At 39.5% G+C, this 25957-nt stretch overlaps 2 non-coding genes and 1 pseudogene across 2 annotated transcripts; all 3 read left to right on the top strand.

Moving 5' to 3' along the window:
* The first annotated feature begins 2199 nt into the window (after positions 1-2199).
* Positions 2200-2318, top strand: LOC135590218 (5S ribosomal RNA). The gene has a single exon (XR_010477630.1). It is a non-coding gene; the product is annotated as a 5S ribosomal RNA (ribosomal RNA).
* Positions 2319-2668: 350 nt separating this feature from the next.
* Positions 2669-2787, top strand: LOC135593614 (5S ribosomal RNA). The gene has a single exon (XR_010479732.1). It is a non-coding gene; the product is annotated as a 5S ribosomal RNA (ribosomal RNA).
* Positions 2788-3137: 350 nt separating this feature from the next.
* Positions 3138-3255, top strand: LOC135592544 (5S ribosomal RNA; annotated as a pseudogene).
* The last annotated feature ends 22702 nt before the right edge of the window (positions 3256-25957 follow it).

Here is a 25957-nt window from a genome sequence, read left to right on the forward strand (position 1 = left end):
TGATATGGGTCGATAGTTCTCTAGTGAATCTGCCCCTGCATTCTTCGGGATTAAAGAAATAAAAGTACAATTCATCTCTCTAAGAATTTGACCTGAAGAGAAAAAATGTTGGCAAGCCTTGATCACATCATTTCCAATAATAGACCAAGCAGTTTGGTAAAATTCAGCTGGAAATCCATCTGGACCTGGGCTTTTGTGCTTTGGTGACTTAAAGACAACACATACAATTTCGTCGTCTGTAATTGGGGCATTGAGGATTGAAATAGCTTCCGAATCAAGTTTTCTAGTCGGCTCCACATGAATGTTATTAGTTTTCCCAGCTTGATTGAGTAAGGAATAAAAAAATTGCTCTGTGTGTGCTTTAACCTCATCTAAATTCTCAATAAGATTATCATCTTTGTCTCTGCATTTGCTGATACAGTTAACAGCCCTTCGAGTAGCAATTGAAGCATAGAAAAATTTAGTATTGGAATCTCCTAGTGTAAGCCAATGCTGTCGAGACTTCTGCTTTGCAAAACTTTCCTCCTGTTTTAAGGCTTGCATGAAGTTATTTCTAGCTTCTGTCTCTTTGTAGATAATATTCTCATCATTTGGCTGAAGTTGCAGCTCATGTTGCAATGACATTAGTTCCTTCCTGCAAAATTGAACTGTGGTGGTAATATTGCCAAAGGTATTTGTATTCCACTCCTTTAGTGCTGCTTTACAGGCTTTGAGCTTTTGACATAAGATGTAAGGGGGGGATCCATGCACGTTAACATTCCAAGCAGATCTGATAACATCAAGAAATTGAGGATGAGTACTCCACATGTTAAAGAATCTAAACGGTTTCTTGCCTCTTGGTGTCGCTTTGTCTGCGTGTATATACATTAAAGAATGGTCAGAAAACAAAGGAGCACCATACTCAAGAAGTGAATCTGGGAAAACTTTTAACCATTCATGATTAATCAAACACCTATCAAGTCGAGCCATTATTTTTCTGTTAGCTGCACCTTGAGCAGCTGTTGCTTTATCGATGTAGAGTGGCTGTCCCAGAGTGCTGCATAACTTTGCAATAAAACGTCGACTCCAAAGATGTAGAGGAAGACCTTGAAAGGATACCCATAATGGAATAGACTGTAGGCTATCTAACTCCAAACGGACATCAGGAGATGGCCGCGAATAGTCGTAGAATCATATGAAGATCAAATGACGATATTCCCCATCGAGTTTTGATAAATGATGATAGTGGGAAATAAGATGTTTTGAGACCTACCACATAGCCAACAATCGCCATAGACCATGTCTCAATAAGCTCTGCTGAATCAGCAGTCTCATATACAGCAATCTTCTTATCAGCCTGAACTTCTGGAGTAAAGAATTCCAAGCTTAGATCCGGACTTCCAATCGGAGCCTTGAAGAGGCTAGTCCAAGGCCTAGGGTCACTGGAAATGAGGGCAGGCTGCCGCGATCTAGAGCGCGACCTACTTCGATGCTGTTTCGTCGAAGGAGTTTCTCTCTGGAGAGGATATGGAGGAGGAGCCAATTGAGGGGTAACGGTAGGGAGTCTTACCATCGTATCAACCCTCCCGTCACCGTCGCCAGCCCTAGGGGCCGTCGCTGCCATGTTTGATCCCTCTTCTGGTCGCGGCTATAAAATCGTCTCCATAGGGAAAAGCCACCGTCGCAGTATATCAGATCGCCGATACAGTACTGTCGCCCTAGAGAGATCTGGTCGCCGCTATAGTATCGTCGCCCTTGGGGAGAAGCCGACGCTGCAGGAGATCCGATCACCACTACAGTAAGGGAGATCAAATCGTTGCTATAGTATAGTCACCCGTGGGAGAAAGCCAATGCTACAGGAGTCAGATCGCCCTAGGGAGATCTCGTCGCCGCTACAGTGTCGTCGTCACTACAGTACCGTCGCTGCTACAGTGTCGTCGCCGCCGCTACAGTACCATCGCCCTTGGGAAACAGCCGACGCTGCAGGAAATCAGATCTCCGCTACAGTGTCGTCGCCCGTCGCCCATGGGAGAAAGCCGATGCTGCAGGAGTCAGATCGCCCTAGGGAGATCTGGCCGCCGCTACAGTGTCGTCGCCGCTACAGTGGTCGCCCAAGATCTGGCCGCCGCTACAGTGTCGTCGCCATTGCAGTGGTCGCCCTAGATCTGGCCGCCGCTACTGTGTCGTCGCCGCTACAATGGTCGCCCTAGATCTCAAAACTGGTGCGATCATACCAGCACTAAAGCACCGGATCCCATCAAAACTCCGAAGTTAAGCGTGCTTGGGCGAGAGTAGTACTAGGATGGGTGACCCCCTCGGAAGTCCTCGTGTTTCACTCCTTTTTGCTTCCCGAGATGCGAAACATCTCCCGTAGACCTCCGAGACGATTGTTTTGGGGCACGGAATTTGCCGTGACCACTACGCAGTCAGTATCATGGGGCTCGGAAAGAGCTTTCCGGATTTGGGTCGCAACAGCGATTCCGAGATCGTTCGAGAAAGTGCCGATGGTTTCGGCGCGAGCTTGCCGTGACCGATACGCGGTCGATGGGCTAGGGCTCGGAGAGAGCTTGCAATAGGGATTTCGTGATCGTTCGAGAAAGCGCCGACGATTTCGTGACGGGCAAGAGGCTCCGGACGTTGATGCGCCGACCGCGACGTGTAGATAGGCGAGGGACGAAGCACCCGAAACCGGTGCGATCATACCAGCACTAAAGCACCGGATCCCATCAGAACTCCGAAGTTAAACGTGCTTGGGCAAGAGTAGTACTAAGATGGGTGACCCCCTGGGAAGTCCTCGTGTTGCACTCCTTTTTGCTTCCCGAGATGCGAAACATCTCCCGTAGACCTCCGAGACGATTGTTTTGGGGCACGGAATTTGCTATGACCGCTACGCAGTCAGTATCATGGGGCTCGGAGAGAGCTTTCCGGATTTGGGTCGCAATAGCGATTCCTAGATCGTTCGAGAAAGTGCCGATGGTTTCGGCGCGAGCTTGCCGTGACCAATACGCAGTCGATGGGCTGGGGCTCAAAGGGAGCTTGCAATAGGGATTTCGCGATCATTCGAGAAAGCGCCGACGGTTTCGTGACGGGCAAGAGGCTTCGGACGTTGATGCGCCAGCCGCGACGTGCACATAGGTGAGGGATGAAGCACCCGAAACCAGTGCAATCATACCAGCACTAAATCACCGGATCCCATCAGAACTCCGAAGTTAAGCGTGCTTGGGCGAGAGTAGTACTAGGATGGGTAACCCCCTGGGAAGTTGATAGAACCCTTGCAGATTCTAAACTTGGGGTTGATCTCTTTAGGGGATCGGCCTCCGTGGAACTCTATAGGGGTTCCTCCCTCCAAGTTGCTGCTCAAAGGCGAAAAGATTCATTTATTGCTTATCAAAAGAGAAGGAATACATGGCTATTTATAGGGCTTCTAAACCCTAACTCCTAATAGAACTCCTACTTAAGACTCTTACTTCTAACTAACTCCTAATAGGACTCCTACTCAAGACTCCTATTCCCTTACAACTCCTAATTCTTCTATAAGAAAAAACCTCCTACATGAATGCCCCTCTCAATTAGGACTCTCCTAGCTAGAGCCCTAATAGAATGTCCCTCTCAATTAGGACTCTCCAAGCTAGAGTCCTAACAGACCCGCCCTCTTCAAATCAGCCTTGTCCTCGAGGCTGATAATTCATGAATTCTGGAAATTTGATCTTTATGTCGTCATAGTTCTCCCAAGTGGCATCTTCTATTGGTAGGTTCGCCCACTGTATTAGCACTTCATTAGTGGGTCGTCGTCGTCGAGTCACGATCCGTCGATCAATAATGGCACTTGGCTGGGTCTGGAGTTCTCTTTGGATAGTCATATTTGGTGGATGGCTTTGGGCTGTCTCCAAGCACCTATTTAAAATTTCTGTCTGGCTGTTGGTTTGTGGGTGATATGTCATACTCCTTTTCAATTTAGTACCCTGCATATGGAATAACTTTGTCCAAAATCTGCTCATGAAGATGCAAGTAGAATTTATCATAAGCACAATGCGTCCCTTATAGTGTAATTCTTTTGAGTCCCAATTGTAATGAGCCATAGGGCTTGGTGCTTCCTCCAATTTTTTTATAATCTTACTAGTATCTGAATCTTCCTGCCATTCCATCTTAATATCCTCAAAGAAGTCGCTGGTCGGAAGTGAAACGGCCGAAACTTCAACTTGCTCGGGTAGCTGCGAAAGCGCATCTGCAAGAAAATTCTCTTTCCCCTTTTTGTAAGTTATTTCAAAATCAAATCCAAGAAGTTTTGTTACCCATTTTTGCTGCTCAGGGGATGGTATCTTTCGCTCCAAAAAGTACTTGAGGCTTTTATGGTCGGTTTTAATTTGAAATCGTCGACTAATCAAGTAGGGTCTCCACCTCGTTGCTGTACGCACAATGGCAAGCATCTCCTTATCATATGTTGACTTATTTTGATTGGAGGGAGATAATGCCTTGCTAGTGTATGCGAGTGGTCGACCATCTTGCATGAGAATGACTCCAATTCCGACTCCAGATGTGTCGACCTCAATAATGAAGGGTCGGTTAAAATCTGGTAGTGTTAGCACCAGCGTCGTCATCATGGCTTCCTTAAGTTTGTCGAAGGCAGCGGAGGCTCTGTCCGACCATTGGAAGACATCTTTTTTTTAGTAAGGAAGTAAGTGGTGCACTGATCTCGCCATAGTTTTTCACGAACTTGCAGTAGTAGCCTGTTAAACCCAGAAAGCCATGTAGCAATTTTACGTTCCTTGGGGTAGGCCAGTTTTGCATTGCTTAAATTTTGAAGGGGTCCATTGTCACACCTTCCTCTGATATGATATGCCAAAGATATTCCACCTTCTTTTGAAGAAAGCAAAAATTCATAGTGGTTGTTGTGTATTCAAAAGGTGGTTTTCGGTATGTCTTCTTCGCATACTCGTATTTGATGATACCCGGATCGAAGGTCCAGCTTTGTGAAGATTTGTGCTCCCTTAGCAACTCATCTACTACTGGAATAGGGTATTTATCCTTGATGGTTATGCCATTGAGAGCTCGGTAATCAACACATAATCACCATATTCCATCCTTCTTTCGTATAAGGAGCACCGGTGAAGAGTAGGTGCTGCAACATGGCCGAATAACTCCTTTTTTGAGCATCTCTTTTACAATCCTTTCTATTTCATCCTTCTGGAGATGTGGATACTGATATGGCTGAGCATTTGCTGGAGATTTGCTTGGAAGAATCGTTATACAATGATCATGCCGACGGGTAAGAGGAAGGTTGCGCGGTTCGTCAAATATATCTGAATGTTCAATGACCTCTTCTTCTATCGGTTCAATCATAAGAAGTCCTCCTTTACTACAGCGATGCTCACGGCTCCATGGCTCGTCACAATGCCAACATAACCCCTTCGCATATTGCTCCCGAAGCTCTTCTCTTGATAACCTCTTTGGTGTAGGGACTTGGTCGACAGTAGGGGGGACTGAGGGCTTCAATATTACTGGTTGAGGAGCGACCCTAGTCCTCCGAGCTTCATTGTTCAATTGCTTCTCTTGATGTCGTGCGAAAGAGATGGCTGCCATAAGTGTATACGGTTGTCGCGCTTTAACTTCTCCTCGGATCACCGGCTTCAAGCCCTCAATGAAGGTCCTCAATAGCTGTTTTTGAGACCAATCATGAGTTTGATTAGATAATCTTTCAAACTTGGTTTGGTACTCTTGAATGGTGGAGGTTTGTCGGATCTTTGCTAGTTGTCCGTCAATATTCTCGTAATCGGTTGGTCTGAAGCGGATCAGCAGTCCTTCTTTAAATTGTCGCCATGAAAGGACTCCATAAGTATATTCAAACCAGTCAAACCACTGTATAGCATCCCCTTCAAGATGTATAGCTGCAATTTTCACCATAGATGCATCCGCGGTTTTGTGGTACCGAAAATATCGCTCCGCGCGCGAGATCCAACCAATCGGGTCTCCTTCTTCCCATCTAGGGAAGTCCACTCTCATGCATGGATAGTTGGAGTCAGTCATATAGCCTCCTCTCCCTTGGAAGTCATCTCTTCGGGCTTGGTGTGATTAGGTAAAGCTCTCTCCTTGATATGATTTCTTCGGGCTTAGTGGTCGGCCCAATCTGAGTTCGGTAAAGAGCATCCGAATCTTATCCTCCATTCGCGCCTCCAAAGCTTCGAATTTAGCATTGATTGCCTCCTTATATGCCATAGTATATGCTCCCAAATCTATGATGTTAAGATCTCTTTTTTGTTGTTGGGTTAAAGGCATGTATAGGTTGAGAGAAGTGATGGTTGAAAGGGTTGGTGGATTGGTGGATGTAGGCTGCGGTTTAGGCTTGTTTTGTGGCTATTTTGGGTGCAGTTTGAGGGTGTGGTTTGGTAGAGTTTTAGGGCTGTGGATGAAAGTTTTGGATTTGTGGTATATAGTAGCAAAGGTTTGATAGAAATCCATGGGAGTTGCAGCAAGTATGTGCTGTCTTGTAAGAGTAGAATTGTCGTCGAAGAAACAACGGTTTCTCGACATAATTTCTACCAAAAACTTGAGAGAATTGAGGAGAGAATTGAAAGCAAAATCACAGTTTATATGACAGCAAGGATATCTAATTTAATCAAGAAAATTTCGGCAGTATAACAGCAAAGAAATTGGTGCAAGTTGCAATTGCAGAATTGTCGTCAAAAAATTTCAGCGGGTTATGATGAAAATTTGTAGCAACATAAAATTGTTTTTAAAGATGAATTTCTTAATAGATGTAACATCCCTCATTTCCGAATTTTCGTATAAATTTCTGGTGATAATGTAAGCATTTATTTTTAAATTGACAAAAGAAATAGAGTATGAATCAGAGGTAACTTATTTGTAAGATTTGGGAAATCTGTTCAAAAAAAAAAAAAAAAATCTGAGGACCTATATGTAAACCCTAAGGATCTAATCGTGAATATGATAAAAACAAGGACTAAACTGCAGAACGCACAAAATGACAAAATCCACCGTTTAAGCCTCTCTGCCTTCGTTCTTAAGGAAGCAGAGAAGGCAGCTCGTGGATGATCAGGGAAAGAAAGAAAGAAGAAGAAGAAGAAGAAGAAGAAGAAGAAAAAAAAAAAAATTGGGGTTTTTAGGGTTCTTGCTTTAATCTTTTCACTTTGGGTCAAAATTCTCAAAGGCAAGTGTTCTAACCCCATCCTACAGAAGTTTTAGTCTCTGTTTTTATGTTGATTTAAAATAAATTGATGGATTTCTATTTAGAAACTGATATGTCTCTCTTTGGACATAGAACCATGGATTCTGAAGTTTTTTCGGTAAACTGACTCTTATACACTGTATCAGCTATAAGTTTTAGTACAAAATGTGAATTCAGGCAGGAACTAATTTGTTTGAAATTAGACTCTATTATCTTCCATTTGACACTGATTTTGTAGATTTTGGACACCGAATACTTACCCAAACATCTGTTTCAAATGAGCCTATAGACGCTGTAAAACAGGGTTCAAGATTTCTGAACTATCGATACTAAAATGCCTATAACTCCCTGCTGAAAATTCTGACTTGTACCAAACTGATTTTATTTGAAACTAGACTTGAAAATCTTTCTTTTGACATATAATTTGAAAATTTTGGAATTCAATTGCCTACCCTATTATCTGTTGAATCCGACCCTATAAATTCTGCAAAACAGTGATTGTGTTTTTGACCTTGTGTTACCAAATCAAAGGTAACTCCGTGTTGGGAACCCTGTTTCATATGAAATTTGTTCCATCAGAATATAGATTGATATATGGTTCGACCATAGCTTCCTTATGGGTATTGGAGCATAATTGATATTCTGAAGTATTTGTTTGATGTGCCACTGGAATTCTGTCCGAAATCGAGCTTTGGTCGATTTCGCGTATTCTGTTCCATTCCTTTGGATATTTGAATTCGTCTAACCTTCTTATTGGAATTGAGCTAAATATGATTGCTTGGAATCCCTGTACACTCTTGTTTTCATTTCATTCCAAATCTGAATACGTTTGTGAGAGATTTGTTCTTTGTTTCGTATTGTTTCAAAAAGGCACATGTACGTTTTGTTGTTCCGCGTGTGCTTCCAATATATGCTACTTATTGTTGAAACTGCCCTCTTGTACTCTGGTGTGTGGGATTGTCTGGACCTTTGCCAGAAATGGTAAAGGGTATGCGCTTATTGCCCACTATGTGGGGTCCCGCTATGTGGGATATTCTGGACCTTTGCCAGAAATGGTAAAGGGTATGCGCTTATTGCCCGCTATGTGGGGTCCCGCTATGTGGGATATTCTGGACCTTTGCCAGAAATGGTAAAGGGTATGTGCTTAGAGCCTGCGATGCTCTGTCGGCTCCTCTGACTTCACCTAGGAGTGGGTGGATGGAGCTCCCAGACGTGGGAGACTTTTGTCAGGTGGTCATTCAGAAATGGATGAATCACATTCTGACTGAGATCCCACTACACCTTCTATATGTTTGATATGACATCCAGAGTTTTGGTGAGTTGTTTCTGTTCATGCTCTGGATAAGAATGATATGATTGCAACGTCAAGGACGACGTTTGAGCTTCTGTATGATATTTGTTTTTGATATGCTCTGAAATGCTTCATTCACTGATGATTTTGTTTCGAAATGTTCCATATGTCGTTGATATGCTTCGGAACATTTTATATGCCATTGATAAGCTCTGTTATGTTTCCTTTGTTTCTGATATGGCTCCAATTACTCTATGCCCTATCTGTTATGAACCAAATATGTAAGATTGAAAGGACAATTGTGTTTTTGCTCCTAATGATATTATATCTACGAAATCGTACATTTTGCCTTGTATTTTGAAACTGTATCTCTTTGGAAATTGTACTATTTTGATTTGGATATGTTAGTCACTTGCTGAGCTCTTTATGCTCACCCCGTTTGTTGATAAATTTTTCAGGATAGCGTATCACTTGCTTAAATGTTAAGATTGGGCTGAGTCAGTGGAAAGTTTAGAAGATTTTGGGCAGATCTTTGTTAGCATATATGTGTTTGTTGTATAAGCTCCTCTGCATCTAATGAAATGTGACGATGAATCTAAACCTGTGGATTTTGTGTAAGTTAAAGGATCCCTCATGTATAGGATTTTGGAATGTTAAGTTAAATTCATGTAATGATATGAACTTATGGTAATCGTTGATTTGGTGACTGCATAGACTTCCCCACTTGTGAATTTATGTGTGGTTATTATTTTGATGAGTTGAGTTCAGATTATATGAATTATCGAGTGATGTGTGGTATGTTTATGAACTGCACAGGGTTATGAATTTATAGAGGTGAAATTTTGATCTGAATGTTTTCTTAGTGACCTCAAATGTGTGTTTGGATCCTGGGTTAGTTATGATGAAAATTTTAAATATTGTCGATATTTTGTCGGGATGTGACAGAGGTGGTATCAGAGCATGATTTGAGAATCACTAAGAATATTATCTTTATTTGAGGTTTATTGACTATCATTAGAGATTGATCAAAGAAAATGTTCTTTTGATGTTTTAGGAAGCGAGGATGACGAGATCATCTGGTTCTCCTGTTGCATCTACTGCTGATCAATTGAGTGGTATTATGTGGACTTTAGAGACCATGGCACAAGTGATGCAACAACAACAACAACCTGTCCAACAAGGAAGTAATGATGGAACAGAGACATCAAACCAGACGGGGTTGGGAATTGGACAGTTTAAGAAGCTTAGTCCTCCCAGTTTTAGTGGTGAGTCTGATCCAATGGTGGCAGAACAATGGATGATGCAGATAGAGAAAATATTTGATGCTTTAAATTACCCTGATGATCGAAAGGTTTTTCTTGCCACCTTTATGCTGGAAGGAGAAGCTGAACACTGGTGGAGGATGATTAAGAGGATGTCTGAAATCAAATATGAGCCAATGACATGGAAGTTATTCCAAGAAAAGTTTAACGAAAAATATTTTCCAGATTGTATGAGAGAGCAAAAAGAATTGGAGTTCTTGAATCTTATCCAGGGAAGTATGACGGTTACAAAGTATGAATCTAAATTTACTGAGCTCTCCAGGTTTGCCACACATATGACTGATGATGAATCTAGAAAAGCAAGAAGGTTTGAAAGGGGATTACGGCCAGCAATAAGAAGCCGAATGTCAGCTTTAAAATTTCAAACATATGCTGATACGGTAGAAAGAGCTTTGAAAATTGAAAGAGACATGGAGGAAATTCAAGAAATCATTGGCAAGAACAAAAGGGACAAATTTACTAGCAAAAGCAGGAGAGAAAATGAATATGAAGATAGTAACAAGAGGTTTATGACATCTGGATTTGAGAAAAGGAAACCATTGTGGAGGACTCAGTCATGTGCAAAATGTGGATTAAATCATGAAACAAGTCAGTGTTTTCGGGTGACTGGAGCATGTTTTGGTTGTGAAAAGCTAGATCATCAATTAAGAGATTGCCCACTAAACAGGAAGAAAGAGCCACTGTCTCCTAGACCCTCAGCTCATGCTAGAGTGTACGCTATCACTGAACAAGATTCTAAAGCTTCTAAATCAGTGGTGGAAGGTATTCTTCATGTTTCTAAAAGAAATGCAAAAGTTTTGTTTGATCCCGGCTCCAACTTATCTTTTGTTTCACAATACTTTGCTTGTCACTTGGATATTCTACCTAAACCCCTGGATTATATGTTATATGTAACAACTGCTGTTGGAGATTCATTGGCAACAAACTTGGTCTACCCATCTTGTTTGATCTCTATTGGAGACCACGAACTCCTTGCTGATTTGATTCTCCTAGAGATCCAGGGTTTTGATATTATACTTGGCATGGATTGGTTATCTTCTCATCACGCTAGTATTGATTGTTACAAAAAAATAATTAATTTCTGCATGCCAGATCAGCCTATATTTTTCTTTGAGGGCATTAAGCATGATTTGCCTCCTTGCTTGATATCAGCACTTCAAGTTTATCGTCTTATGCAGAAAGGTTGTTCTTGTTATATGGTGTGTGTAAAGGAGCATTCAAATCAGGAAACCCACCTAGATGAAATTTCAGTGGTCAAAGAATTCCCTGATGTATTTCCAGATGACTTGCCTGGTTTACCTCTAGATAGAGAGGGCGAATTTGCTATTGATCTAGTCCCCAGTACAACCCCAATATTTAAGCCTCCCTACAGAATGGCACCACTCGAGCTAGAAGAGTTAAAGAAGCAAATACAATTAATAGATAAGGGTTTCATACGACCCAGTGTATCCCCATGGGGTGCTCCGGTACTATTAGTGAAGAAGAAGGATGAAACATTGAGGCTTTGTATTGATTATAGATAGTTGAATCAGGTGACCATAAAAAACAAATACCCCATACCTAGAATTGATGATTTGTTTGATCAACTGCAGGGTGCACAAGTATTCTCTAAGATTGACCTGAGGTCAGGTTACTATCAGTTGAAGATCAAGGAGGAGGATATTTCAAAAACAGCTTTCAGAACTCGATATGGTCATTATGAATTCTTAGTGATGCCTTTTGGTTTGACAAATGCCCCTGCAGCTTTTATGGAACTAATGAATAGGATATTTCAACCGCTCTTGGATATCTGTGTAATTGTATTTATTGATGACATATTGGTGTATTCAAAGAGTAATCAGGAGCATGAGGAAATGCCCCTGCAGATGTATTGTCCATACTAAGAGAAAAGAAGTTGTATGCGAAGTTCAGCAAATGTGAATTTTGGTTGAATGAAGTTGCTTTCTTAGGCCATGTGATTTCAGGGAAGAGTATATCTGTTGATCCAAGGAAAATAGAAGCTGTAGTTGAATGGGAAGTACCAACAAATGTAACAGAGGTTAGAAGTTTCTTGGGCATGGCAGGTTATTACAGGAGATTTGTGGAGGGATTTTCTCGAATTGCTCAACCTCTCACCAAACTCACTAAGAAGAATATGAAATTTGTATAGGGTGATGACTGTGAGCAAAGCTTTCAAGAGTTAAAAAGAAGATTGACTAGTGCCCCTATTCTCACTATTCCAAGTGGTACTGAGGGATTTGTAGTATATACTGATGCTTCAAGAAAGGGCCTAGGATGTGTTTTGATGCAGGAAGGGAGAGTAATTACTTATGCTTCTAGGCAACTTAAAGGTTATGAATTGAATTATCCAACTCATGATTTGGAATTAGCAGCAATTATTTTTGCTCTAAAGATTTAGAGACATTATTTGTATGGTCGACAGTTTGAAATCTTCACTGATCACAAGAGTTTAAAATATATTTTCACTCAGAAAGATTTAAACATAAGGCAGCGAAGATGGATAGAACTTCTGAAGGATTATGATTGTGTCATCCGTTATTACCCAGGCAAGGCAAATGTTGTAGCAGATGCACTTAGTAGGAAATCTACAAGTTTTATGGCTAGTCTGGTCATGAAGCAATGGAAGTTATTAGAAGAAAATTTTGATTTGAAAGCTTTGAGGAAAGAGCAAGACTCGATGATATTGATGGCCTCCATTCAAGTGCAATCTGATCTTATTCAACAAATTAAGGAAGGACAATTACGAGATCCACATTTAATTTACTTGAGGAGTGAAGTAGAAAAGGAATTGAAGCCACAATTTCAAGTTTCAAAGGATGGCCTATTGAGATTTAGGGAGAGAGTATGTGTACCAAATGAACCAAATATCAAGAATCAAATCCTAAATGAAAGTCATACTTCAAAGTACACCCTACACCCTGGGAGCACTAAGATGTATAGAGATCTTCAAGGTCATTATTGGTGGGAAGGCATGAAGAAGGAAATTGCAATGTATGTTTCAAAATGTTTGACTTGTCAGCAAATTAAAGTAGAACACCAAAGACCTGGAGGGTTGTTGCAACCTTTAGTTATTCCTGAATGGAAATGGGAATGTATTACTATAGATTTTGTTTCGGGACTACCCAGAACCTCGAGGAAGCATGATGTTATTTGGGTTATCATTGATAGGTTAACAAAATCTACGCATTTCCTACCGATTAATATGACTTATTCGCTTGATAGACTTGCAGATTTATATGTTAATGAAATAGTAAGACTTCATGGTATTCCAAAGGAGATTATCTCTGATAGAGACTCCAGATTTCTCTCTAGATTCTGGAGAAGATTGCAGGAGTCGATGGGCACTAAAGTTAAGTTTAGTACTGCATATCATCCTCAGACTGATGGTCAGTCAGAAAGAACAATTCAAACACTTGAGGATTTGCTTAGAGCCTATGTTATGGATTGGAAAGGTGAATGGGATAAGGATATTTCACTTGTTGAGTTCACGTATAATAATAGTTATCATTCAAGTATTCAGATGGCTCCTTATGAAGCTTTATATGGGCGAAAGTGCATAACACCTATATGTTGGGAGGAAGTTGGTGACAGAAAGCTGTTAGCACCGGACAAGGTACAAGAAACTACCGAGAAAATTCAAGTTATAAGGAAAAGGTTAAAAACTGCTCAGAGTCGTCAAAAGAGTTATGCCGACAATAGAAGACGAGACATTGAGTTTGAAATTGAAGATTTTGTATTCTTAAAAGTCTCCCCTTCCAAAGGCATTATAAGGTTTGGGAAGAAAGGAAAATTAAGCCCAAGATTTATTGGACCTAGGTTCTTGAGAGGGTTGGTTCTGTCGCTTACAAGATTGCCTTGCCACCAGAATTGAGCCATGTCCATGATATATTTCATGTCTCGATGATTAGAAAGTATATATATGACCCTTCTCACATCATTAAGTATGAGCTGGTGGAGATCGATAAAGATTTATCTTATGCGGAAGAGCCCACTCAAATTGTTGATAAAAAGGAAAAGATCCTAAGGAATCGGGTCATCACTTTGGTGAAAGTAATTTGGAGACATCATTCTGGAGAGGAGACAACTTGGGAGCTAGAGGAGGAAATGAAGAAGGTGTACCCCCGTCATTTCATCGATAGAGGTACGATAAATTTAGAGGACTAAAATTTTCTTTTAAGGGGGGGAGAGTGTAACATCCCTCATTTCCGAATTTTCGTATAAATTTCTGGTGATAATGTAAGCATTTATTTTAAATTTACAAAAGAAATAGAGTATGAATCAGAGGTAACTTATTTGTAAGATTTGGGAGATCTGTTCAAAAAAAAAAAAAAAAAAATCTGAGGACCTATATGTAAACCCTAAGGACCTAATCGTGAATATGATAAAAACAAGGACTAAACTGCAGAACGTACAAAATGACAAATTCAACCGTTTAAGCCTCTCTGCCTTCGTTCTTAAGGAAGCAGAGAAGGCAGCTCGTGGGTGATCAGGGAAAGAAAGAAAGAAGAAGAAGAAGAAGAAGAAAAAAATTGGGGTTTTTAGGGTTCTTGCTTTAATCTTTTCACTTCGGGTCAAAATTCTCAAAGGCAAGTGTTCTAACCCTATCCTACAGAAGTTTTAGTCTCTGTTTTTATGTTGATTCAAAATAAATTGATGGATTTCTATTTAGAAACTGATATGTCTCTCTTTGGACAAAGAACCATGGATTCTGAAGTTTTTTCGGTAAACTGACCCTTATACACTGTATCAGCTATAAGTTTTAGTACAAAATGTGAATTCAGGCAGGAACTAATTTGTTTGAAATTAGACTCTATTATCTTCTATTTGACTCTGATTTTGTAGATTTTGGACATCGAATACTTATCCAAACATCTGTTTCAAATGAGCCTATAGACCCTGTAAAACAGGGTTCAAGATTTCTGACCTGTCGATACTAAAATGCCTATAACTCCCTGTTGAAAATTCTGATTTGTACCAAACTGATTTTATTTGAAACTAGACTTGAAAATATTTCTTTCAACAAATAATTTGAAAATTTTGGAATTCAATTGCCTACCCTATTATCTGTTGAATCCGACCCTATAAATTCTGCAAAACAGTGATTGTGTTTTTGACCTTGTGTTACCAAATCAAAGGTAACTCCGTGTTGGGAACCCTGTTTCATATGAAATTTGTTCCATCAGAATATAGATTGATATATGGTTTGACCATAGCTTTCTTATGGGTATTGGAGCATAATTGATATTCTGAAGTATTTGTTTGATGTGCCACTGGAATTCTGTCCGAAATCGAGCTTTGGTCGATTTCGCGTATTCTGTTCCATTCCTTTGGATATTTGAATTCATCTAACCTTCTTATTAGAATTGAGCTAAATATGATTGCTTGGAATCCCTGTACACTCTTGTTTTCATTTCATTCCAAATCTGAATACGTTTGTGAGAGATTTGTTCTTTGTTTCGTATTGTTTCAAAAAGGCACATGTACGTTTTGTTGTTCCGCGTGTGCTTCCAATATATACTACTTATTGTTGAAACTGCCCTCTTGTACTCTGGTGTGTGGGATTGTCTGGACCTTTGCCAGAAATGGTAAAGGGTATGCGCTTATTGCCCGCTATGTGGGGTCCCGCTATGTGGGATATTCTGGACCTTTGCCAGAAATGGTAAAGGGTATGTGCTTAGAGCCTGCGATGCTCTACCGGCCCCTCTGACTTCACCTAGACGTGGGTGGATGGAGCTCCCAGACGTGGGAGACTTTTGTCAGGTGGTCATTCAGAAATGGATGAATCACATTCTGACTGAGATCCCACTACACCTTCTATATGTTTGATATGACATCTAGAGTTTTGGTGAGTTGTTTATGTTCATGCTCTAGATAAGAATGATATGATTGCAATGTCAAGGACGACGTTTGAGCTTCTGTACGATATTTGTTTTTGATATGCTCTGAAATGCTTCATTCACTGATGATTTTGCTTCGAAATGTTCCATATGTCGTTGATATGCTTCGGAACATTTTATATGCCATTGATAAGCTCTGTTATGTTTCCTTTGTTTCTGATATGCTCCAACTACTCTATGCCCTATTTGTTATGAACCAAATATGTAAGATTGAAAGGACAATTGTGTTTCTGCTCCTAATGATATTATGTCTACGAAATCGTACATTTTGCCTTGTATTTTGAAACTGTATCTCTTTGGAAATTGTACTATTTTGATATGGATATGTTAGTCACTTGCTGAGCTCTTTATGCTCTCCCTGTTTGTTGATAAATTTTTCAAGATAGCGTATCGCTTGCTTAAATGTTAAGATTGGGCTGAGGTAGTGGAAAGTTTAGAAGATTTTGGGCAGATCTTTGTTAGCATATATGTGTTTGTTGTATAAGCTACTCTGCATCTAATGAAATGTGACAATGAATCTAAACCTGTGGATTTTGTGTAAGTTAAAGGATCCCTCATGTATAGGATTTTGGAATGTTAAGTTAAATTCATATAATGATATGAACTTATGGTAATCGTTGATTTGGTGACTGCATAGACTTCCCCACTTGTGAATTTATGTGTGGTTATTATTTTGATGAGTTGAGTTCAGATTATATGAATGATCGAGTGATGTGTGGTATGTTTATGAACTGCACAGGGTTATGAATTTGTAGACTATAGAGGTGAAATTTTGATCTGAATGTTTTCTTAGTGACCTCAAATGTGTGTTTGGATCCTAGGTTAGTTATAATGAAAATTTTAAATATTGTCGATATTTTGTCGGGACGTGACAATAGATAAATCTTAGATGGAAGCCAAGATGATCTATGAAGTGTATAAGAAATTTCATTCAAAAAAGATTGCAAATAGATGGGTTAAGGCAACGATATGCAGCTGAAATTTTCTGCAGCATAGATTTTCGAGTGCAGCAGATTGGACATAAAAGATCAGTAGTTTATATTGAGAATTTTTCGATGAAACCAAAAGGAAATCCACTGTTAGGAAGTGTCAAAGATGTCATAAAAATTTCGTAGAAATTTGGATAGAAAAAGCACAAAAGCAAGATCAAACAGATGGTGCTATACGGCTTGAATTCTGCATTTCAAGTGCAGCAGATTGGACATAAAAGATCAGTAGTTTATATTAAGAATTTTTTGATGAAACCAAAGGGAAATCCACTGTTAGGAATTGTCACGCCCCTCCAAATATCGACAATATTTAAAATTTTCATCACAACTAATCCAGGATCCAAACACACATTTGAGGTCACTAAGAAAACATTCAAATCAAAAATTTCACCTCTATAGTCTACAAATTCATAACCCTGTGCAGTTCATAAACATCCCACACATCACTCGATAATTCAAACAAACTGAACTTAACTCATCAAAATAATAACCACAACATACTTTCACAAGTGGGGAAGTCTATGCAGTCACCAAACCAACGATTACCATAAGTTCGTATCATTACATGAATTTAACTTAGCATTCCAAAATCCTAAACATGAGGGATCCTTTAACTTACACAAAATTCACAGGTTTAGATTCATCGTCAACATTTCATTAGATGCAGAGTGGCTTATACAATAAATACATATATGCTAACACATATCTGCCCAAAATCTTCTAACTTTCCACTGCCTCAGCCCAATCTTAACATTTAAGCAAGCGATACGCTATCCTGAAAAATTTATCAACAAATGGGGTGAGCATATAGAGCTCAGCAAGTGACTAACATATCCATATCAAAATAGGACAATTTCCAAAGAGATAAAGTTTCATAATACGAGGCAGAATATACGAATTCGTAGACATAATATCATTAGGTGAAGAATCACAATTGTCCTTTCAATCATACATATTTGGTTCATAACATACGGGGCATAGAGTAATTGGAGCATATCAGAAACGAATGAAATGTTTTGGAGCATAACAATAACAAATGAAACATATCGGAGCTTATCAATGGCATATGAAATGTTCCAGAGCATATCAACAGCATATGGAACATTTCGAAGCATAACAACAATGAATGAAACATTTCGGAGCTTATCAATATCACATATCAAACAGAAGCTCAAACGTCGTCTTTGACGTTTCATTCATATCATTCTTATCCAAAGCATGTACAAAACACATAACCAAAGCTCTGGATATCATATCAAACATACAGAAGGTGTAGTGGGATCTCAAACAGAATTGTGATTCATACATTTCTGAATGACCACCAGACAGAAGTCTCCCACATCTGGGAGCTCCATCCACCACGTCTAGGTGAAGTCAGAGGGGGCCGGCAGAGCATCGCAGGCTCTAAGCACATACCCTTTACCATTTCTGGCAAAGGTCCAGACAATCCCACAAACACCGGAGTACAAGAGGGCAGTTTTATCAATAAGTAGCATATATCGGAAGCACACGCGGAACAACAAAACGTACATGTGCCATTTCGAGACAATACGATGCAAGGAACAAATCTCTCACAAATGTATTCAAATTTGGAATGAAAGGAAAGTAAGAGTATACAGGGATTCCAAGCAATCATATTTAACTCAATTCAAATAAGAAGGTTGGATGAATTCCATATCCAAAGAAATGAAACAGAATACGCGAAATCGACCAGAGCTCGACTTCTGACAGAATTTAAGTGGCACACAGAACAAATACTTCAGATTATCAATTATGCTCCAATACCCATAAGAAAACTACTGTCGAAAGATATATCAATCTGTTTTCTGTCGAAACAAGTTTCGTACGAATCAGGGTTTCCCACAAGGAGTTACCTTTGATTTGGTAACACAAGGTCAAGGACACAATCACTGTTTTGCAGAATACATAGGGTCGGATTCAACAGATAATAGGGTAGGCATTTGAATTCCAAAATTTTCAAACTATATGTCAAAAGAAAGGTCTGCAAGTCTAATTTCGGACGAAGTCAGTTTGGTACAAATCAGAATTTTCACCAGAGAGTTATAGGCATTTTAGTATCGAAAGGTCAGAAATCTTGATCCCTGTTTTGCAGCATCTATAGGCTCATTTGAAACAGATGATTGGGTAAGTATTCGGGGTCCAAAATCTACAAAATCAGTGTCAAAAGAAAGTTATAAGAGTCTAATTTCAAAGAAAATAGTTCCTGCCTGAATTCACATTTTGTACTAAAAATTATAACTGAAACAGTGTATAGGGGCCAGTTTACTGAAAAAATTTCATAATCCATGGTTCTATGTCCAAAGAGAGACATATCAGTTTCTAAATAGAAATCCTTCAGTTTATTTTGAATCAACATAAAAACAGAGACTAATTTTCTGTAGGATGGGGTTAGAAACACTTGCCTTTGGGAATTTTGACCCTAAGTGAAAGGATTTGGGCAAGAACCCTTAAAGCCCCAAATTTTTTTTTCTTCTTCTTCTTCTTCTTCTTCTTCTCCTTCTTCTTCTTCTTCTTTCTTTCTTTCCCTGATCATCCATGCAGCTGCCTTCTCTGCTTCCTTAAGAACGAAGGCAGAGAGGCTTAAGCGGTGGGATTTGTCATTTTGTGCGTTTTGCAGTTTAGTCCTTGTTTTTATCATATTCACGATTAGGTCCTTAGGGTTTACATATAGGTCCTCAGTTTCTTTCTTTTTTTTTTTAACAGATCTCCCAAATCTTAAAAATAAGTTACCTCTGATTGGCTCATGCTGGTGGCAAGGCAATCCTGTAAGAGACAGAACCAACCCTCTCAAGAACCTCAAAAGGTCCAATAAATCTTGGGCTTAACTTTCCTTTCTTTCTAAACCTTATAATGCCTTTGGAAGGGGAGACATTTAAGAATACAAAATCTCCGATTTCAAACTCAATATCTAGTCTCCTATTGTTGGCATAACTCTTTTGACGACTCTGAGCAGTTTTTAAACTTTTCCTTATAACTTGAATTTTCTCGATAGTTTCTTGTACTTTATCGGGTGCTAATAACTTTCTGTCGCCAATTTCTTCCCAACATATAGGCGTCTTGCACTGGTCCCTTTGAGGCAACACATCCAATAGGGCAAGCACCCTCCTTATCTATCGACGACATAGGGACTCGAATGGATCGATTTGAACAATGTCAAGATCAAATTTTAACTGAGTTGCAGCAAATTTATCGATAACTTAATACTTTGTTTAGACATTTTAACTTACCACCACCTGAATAGCTAATGCATGTCTTTTTGTTAATGACAAAGGGGGAGAAGTTGATGGAATCTCTCACTTTAAATGTTGTGATAATGTTGTGAACTTTTGATGTTGTGTTAACTTTGATGTTGTGATAACTTTTGATGTTGTATTCTCTTTAATGTTGAGAACTTTTGAATGTTACCATACAACGATTCAATATCAGATTCTCTTTAATGTTGAGATCTTTTGAAAGTTACCATGCAATAATCGTAAAGGTTATATCAAGATGATATATCATGCAAGGCTATGCCCGAAGCATTTTATGAAGTGATGAGATTATGCATTTAATATCCTGGTGACTTGAAATTATGATGATGTACAATGCATGTGATTTCTAATTAAAATCGATTAAAGCTTGAATTCAAGATTATGAATTGAAGTTTGTATTCTCTCAAATATGGCATATAGATAGGGGGAGTTAAGATTAACTCTGTCACCAATTGATTGTCATCATCAAAAAGGGGGAGATCATTGAATCTCAGATTTTGATGAAATCAATTGGTAAATTGTTTGATCTAATCTATATGTTGAGATAAGTGTGTAGGATTAACTACGATAGCAGTAAGGCATAAAAGCAAATGATGGGTCGGAGTTGAAGATTCGAACGATGTACTAGGAGTTTGCCAGAAGCTCACCAAGAGTTCATCAGAAGTTCGCTGAGAGTTTGTTGGGAGTTCGTTGAAAGTTCGTCGGAGTTCACCGAAAACTCATCGGAAAACTCGCTGAGAAGTTCGTCGGAGGATCGCCGAGAAAAAACATGACATACCGGAGAGAGATTGCTTGCCTTAATCGTAATTAGTATATTAGTTGAGTTAGGATTAGGAGGTAATCCCAGTAACTCAGTTAGGGGCCAACTTAGGCCCTTAACATGGTTGAATTGGGCCGGTTGAACAGCCCATTCAGCACCTGAAGTCATGACCGACGTTGGCACCGCTTGGGACTCGGTCTCCCGAGTGCTCTGGGCAGTAGTACTATCGGTAGTTAATGCTGTCAGGTGGTGGTATAGCCCCTATCAAGTAGTGGTACCACCCAGACTGGGCGTTGGTACTACCTAGTGTTACTCTGCAGGTGGTAGTAGCACCCAATAATGGCGGTGGTACCGCCAGTACCCCGAAATCCAGGGATGTGGCACTTTATGGCTCCAATTATGAAGCCATTAGGGCCTATAAATACCCCATCCTTTTAAAAGTGTTGTAAAAGTACAAGAGTCCTGTTAGGACTCTAGCTAGGAGAGTCCTAATTGAGAGGGATATTCATGTAAAACCTACCTAAGCTAACCCCTATTAAAGAGATGAAGAGGTCGGCTAGGGTTAGGAGGTTGTTTTTTAGAGAAGAATTAGGAGTTGTAAAGGAATATGAGTCTTGAGTAAGAGTCATATTAAGAGTTGGTTAGAAGTAGGAGTCTTGAGTAGAAGTCCTATTATAGTTAAGGTTTAGAAGCCCTATAAATAGCCATGTATTCCTCCTCTTTTTATAAGCAATAGATGAATCTTTTCTGCATCTTTTGAGCAGCAACTCAAAGGGAGGAACCCCTATAGAGTTCCAAGGAGGCCGATCCCCTAAAGAGATCAACCCCAAGTTTAGAATCTATAAGGGTTCTAACACCTAATATCATAGCAGCGTTCTTGGCATCTCGCTGCCCTTCTACAGGCATCCATCAGCCCTCCACAACCACCCAAAGTAATTCCCATAATTGCTTGAAAGATCGTCGCCAAATTTCGTCGTCATCTCCACCACCGTAGATCATCCTTTGATCTCCCCGTGAATAGCAACAGGTTCTGGTTTCCTACCTTATTGCTACTACAATTTAGTTATCCTTATTCAAAAATCCAAAAAAATAAATTGTTCCTATATTGCTGCATAAACTTTTCGTCGTAAAGTTTTCATCTCTACGATAAAATATACATTGCATAATTCTAGCCGCATAGTCTATTTGATCTTGCTACTGCATTTTTTCTATCCAAATCTCTACAAAAATTTTATAACAGCTTTGACACTTCCTAACAGCAGATTTTCCTTTGGTTTTATCAAAAAATTCCCAATATAAACCATTGATCTTTTATGTCTAAACTGCTATAGTTGAAATCTATATCGTAAAATTCCAACCACATAGCACAGATTGTTGATCTTGCTACTATGTTTTTTCTATACAAACCGCTACTAAATTTTTATGTCAGCTTTGACACTTCCTAACAGCATATTTTCCTTTAGTTTTGTCAAAAAATTCTCAATATAAACTATTGATCTTTTACATCTAATCTGCTATACTTAAAAATCTGCACTGTAAAATTTTAACTACATAGTACAGTTTGTTTGATCTTGCTACTATGTTTTTTCTATCCAGATCTCTATGAAATTTTTATGATAGCTTTGACACTTCCTAACAGTATATTTCCTTTAGTTTTGTCAAAAAATTCTTAATATAAACCACTGATCTTTTACGTCCAATCTGCTACACTTGAAAATCTGTGATGTAGAAAATTTCAGTCGCATATTGTTGCCTTAACTCATCTATTTACAATCTTTTTTGAATGAAATTTCTTATACACTTCATAGATTATCTTGGCTTCCATCTAAGATTGATCTATTGAGGAATTCATCTCTAAAAATGATTTTGTGTTATTGTAAATTTTTGTCGCAATCCGCTAAAATTTTTTGATGAGAATTATGTTATCGCAACTTGCACCAATTTTCTTGTTGTTATACTACCGAAATTTTCTTGATTAAATTGGATATCCTTGCTGTCATATAAATAAGATTTTACTATCAATTCCCTCAAAATTTTCAAGTTTTTGGTAGAAATTTCATCGAGAAACCGCTGTTTCTTCGAAGACAATTATGCTCTTACAAGACAACACCCAAAACAGCTATAAAACAAGCCTACACCGCAGCCTACATCCACCAATCCACCAACCCTTTCGACCATCACTTCTCTTAACCTATACATACATGCTTTTAACCCGACAACAAAAGAGAGATCTTAACATCACATATTTGGAGGCATATACTATGACATATGAGGAGGCAATCAATGGTAAATACAAAGCCTTCGAGGTACAAATGGAGGATGAGATTCGGACGCTCTTTACCAAACTTAGATTGGGTCGACCACTAAGCCCGAAGAAATCACATCAAGGAGAGAGCTTTGCCTAATCACACCAAGCCCGAAGAGATGACTTCCAAGGGAGGAAAGGCTCTATGACCGACCCCAACTATCCACGCATGAGGGTGGACTTCCCTAGATGGGAAGAAGGAGACCCGATTGGTTGGATCTCGTGTGCGGAGTGATATTTTCAGTACCACAAAACTGCGGACACATCTATGGTGAAAATTATGGCTATATATCTTAAAGGGGATGCCATATAATTGTTTGACTAGTTTGAACATACTCATGGAATCCTATCATGGTGACAATTTAAAGAAGGACTGCTGATCCGCTCTAGACCAACCGATTACGAGAACATTGACGGACAACTAGCAAAGATCCGATAAACATCTACCATTCAGGAGTACCAAACCAGGTTTCAAAGGTTATCTAATCAAACTCATGATTGGTCTCAAAAATAGCTATTGGGGACCTTCATTGAGGGCTTGAAGCCGGAGATCCAGGGAGAAGTTAAAGCGCGACAACCGTACACACTTATGGCAGCCATTCTTTCACACGACATCAAGAGGAGCGATTGAACCATGAAGCTCAGAGGACTAGGGTCGCTCCTCGACCAGTAATACTGAAGCCCTCAACCCTCCCTACTATCGACCAAGTCCTTGCACCAAAGAGGTTGACAAGAGAAGAGCTTTGGGAGTGATATGTGAAGGGGTTATGTTGGCATTGTGACGAGCCATGGAGCCGTGAGCATCGTTGTAGTAAAGGGAGACTTCTTATGATGGAACCCATAGAAGAAGAGGTCATTGAACATCTAGAAGAGAGCCTTGAACATGAAGAATAAGATGTAGAAGAAGAGCCACAACCGACCGAAGTTACGATACATGCACTAGCTAGCTACTCAAACCCGCAAACGATGAAAGTTGGAGGCCTTTTCAAACAACAACCGATCACTCTTCTCATCGACATGGGAAGTACTAATAACTTCCTAAATAGTAAGGTTGTTGTCTGAATGGCCTTACCTATCGAGAATTGTAGCAGGTTTGACATTAAGATCACCGACGGATGTATTTTGAAGTATGATCGTAGGCGCCCGCGAGTGAAACTGTTGTTGCAAGACCAAGAGATAATTGCATATTTCTTCCTCCTCTCTCTTGATGATCATGAGGCCATGCTAAGAATTAAATGGTTGACACCATTAAGTGATGTTTCTTAGAATTTTATACAACTAATTATGAAATTTTATAGTAAGGAGAAATAGGTGATACGAAACGGGAAACGTGGGGGCGACGTAACAATGATTTGCACACAACAAATTGAGAAGGTTTTGCATAAAGCATGCAGTGGCTTTTTGGTACAACTTGAGCAGCAAACTAAGGGAGAGCCAATAGAATTTGAAGATCCAAACCTACTTCCTTTGCTTCCTAAATTTTCAGATATATTTGACGAACCGCACAACCTACCTCTTACCTGTCGGCATGATCATTATATAACGATTCTTCCAGGAAAACCTCCACCAAATACTCGGCCATATCAGTATCTACATCTCCAAAAGGATGAAATAGAAAGGATTGTAAAAGAGATGCTTGAAACATAATTTATTCGGCCAAGTTGCAGCCTCTACTCTTCACCGGTGCTACTTGTATGCAAGAAGGATGGAACATGGCGAATATGCATTGATTATCGAGCTCTCAATGGCATAACCATCAATGATAAATACCCTATTCCAGTAGTAGATGAATTGCTAGATGAAAGGGGGTATAAATCTTCACAAAGCTAGACCTTCGTGTCACGCCCCTCCAAAATATCGACAATATTTAAAATTTTCATCACAACTAACCCAGGATCCAAACACACATTTGAGGTCACTAAGAAAACATTCAGATCAAAATTTCACCTCTATAGACTACAAATTCATAACCCTGTGCAATTCATAAACATACCACACATCACTCGATAATTCATACAATCTGAACTCAACTCATCAAAATAATAACCACAACATAAATTCACAAGTGGGGAAGTCTATGCAGTCACCAACCAAACGATTACCATAAGATCATATCATTACATGAATTTAACTTAACATTCCAAAATCCTATACATGAGGGATCCTTTATCTTACACAAAATCCACAGGTTTAGATTCATCGTCACATTTCATAAGATGCAAAGTATCTTATACAACAAATACACATATGCGAACAAAGATCTGCCCAAAATCTTCTAAACTTTCCACCGCCTCAGCCCAATCTTAACATTTAAGCAAATAATACGCTATCCTGAAAAATTTATCAACAAACGGGGTGAGCAAAAAGAGCTCAGCAAGTGACTAACATATCCATATCAAAATAGTACAATTTCCAAAGGGATACAGTTTCAAAATATACGATTTCGGAGACATAATATCATTAGGAGCATAAACACAATTGTCCTTTCAATCTTACATATTTGGTTCCTGACAGATGGGGCATAGAGTAATTGGAGCATATCAGTAACAAAGGAAACATATCGGAGCTTATCAATGGCATATAAAATGTTCCGAAGCATATCAACGGCATATGGAACATTTCGAAGCAAAATCATCAGTGAATGAAGTATTTCAGAGCATATCAAAAACTAATATCGTACAGAAGCTCAAACGTCATCCTTGACATCGCAATCATATCATTCTTATCCAGAGCATGAACAGAAACAACTCACCAAAACTCTGGATGTCATATCAAACATATAGAACGTGTAGTGGGATCTCAGTCAGAATGTGATTCATCCATTTCTGAATGACCACCTGACAAAAGTCTCCCACGTCTGGGAGCTCCATCCACCCACGTCTAGGTGAAGTCAGAGGGGGCCGGCAGAGCATCGCAGGCTCTAACCACATACCCTTTACCATTTCTGGCAAAGGTCCAG

This window comes from Musa acuminata, chromosome BXJ1-1, assembly GCF_036884655.1.
Source record: "Musa acuminata AAA Group cultivar baxijiao chromosome BXJ1-1, Cavendish_Baxijiao_AAA, whole genome shotgun sequence".
NCBI lineage: Eukaryota > Viridiplantae > Streptophyta > Magnoliopsida > Zingiberales > Musaceae > Musa > Musa acuminata.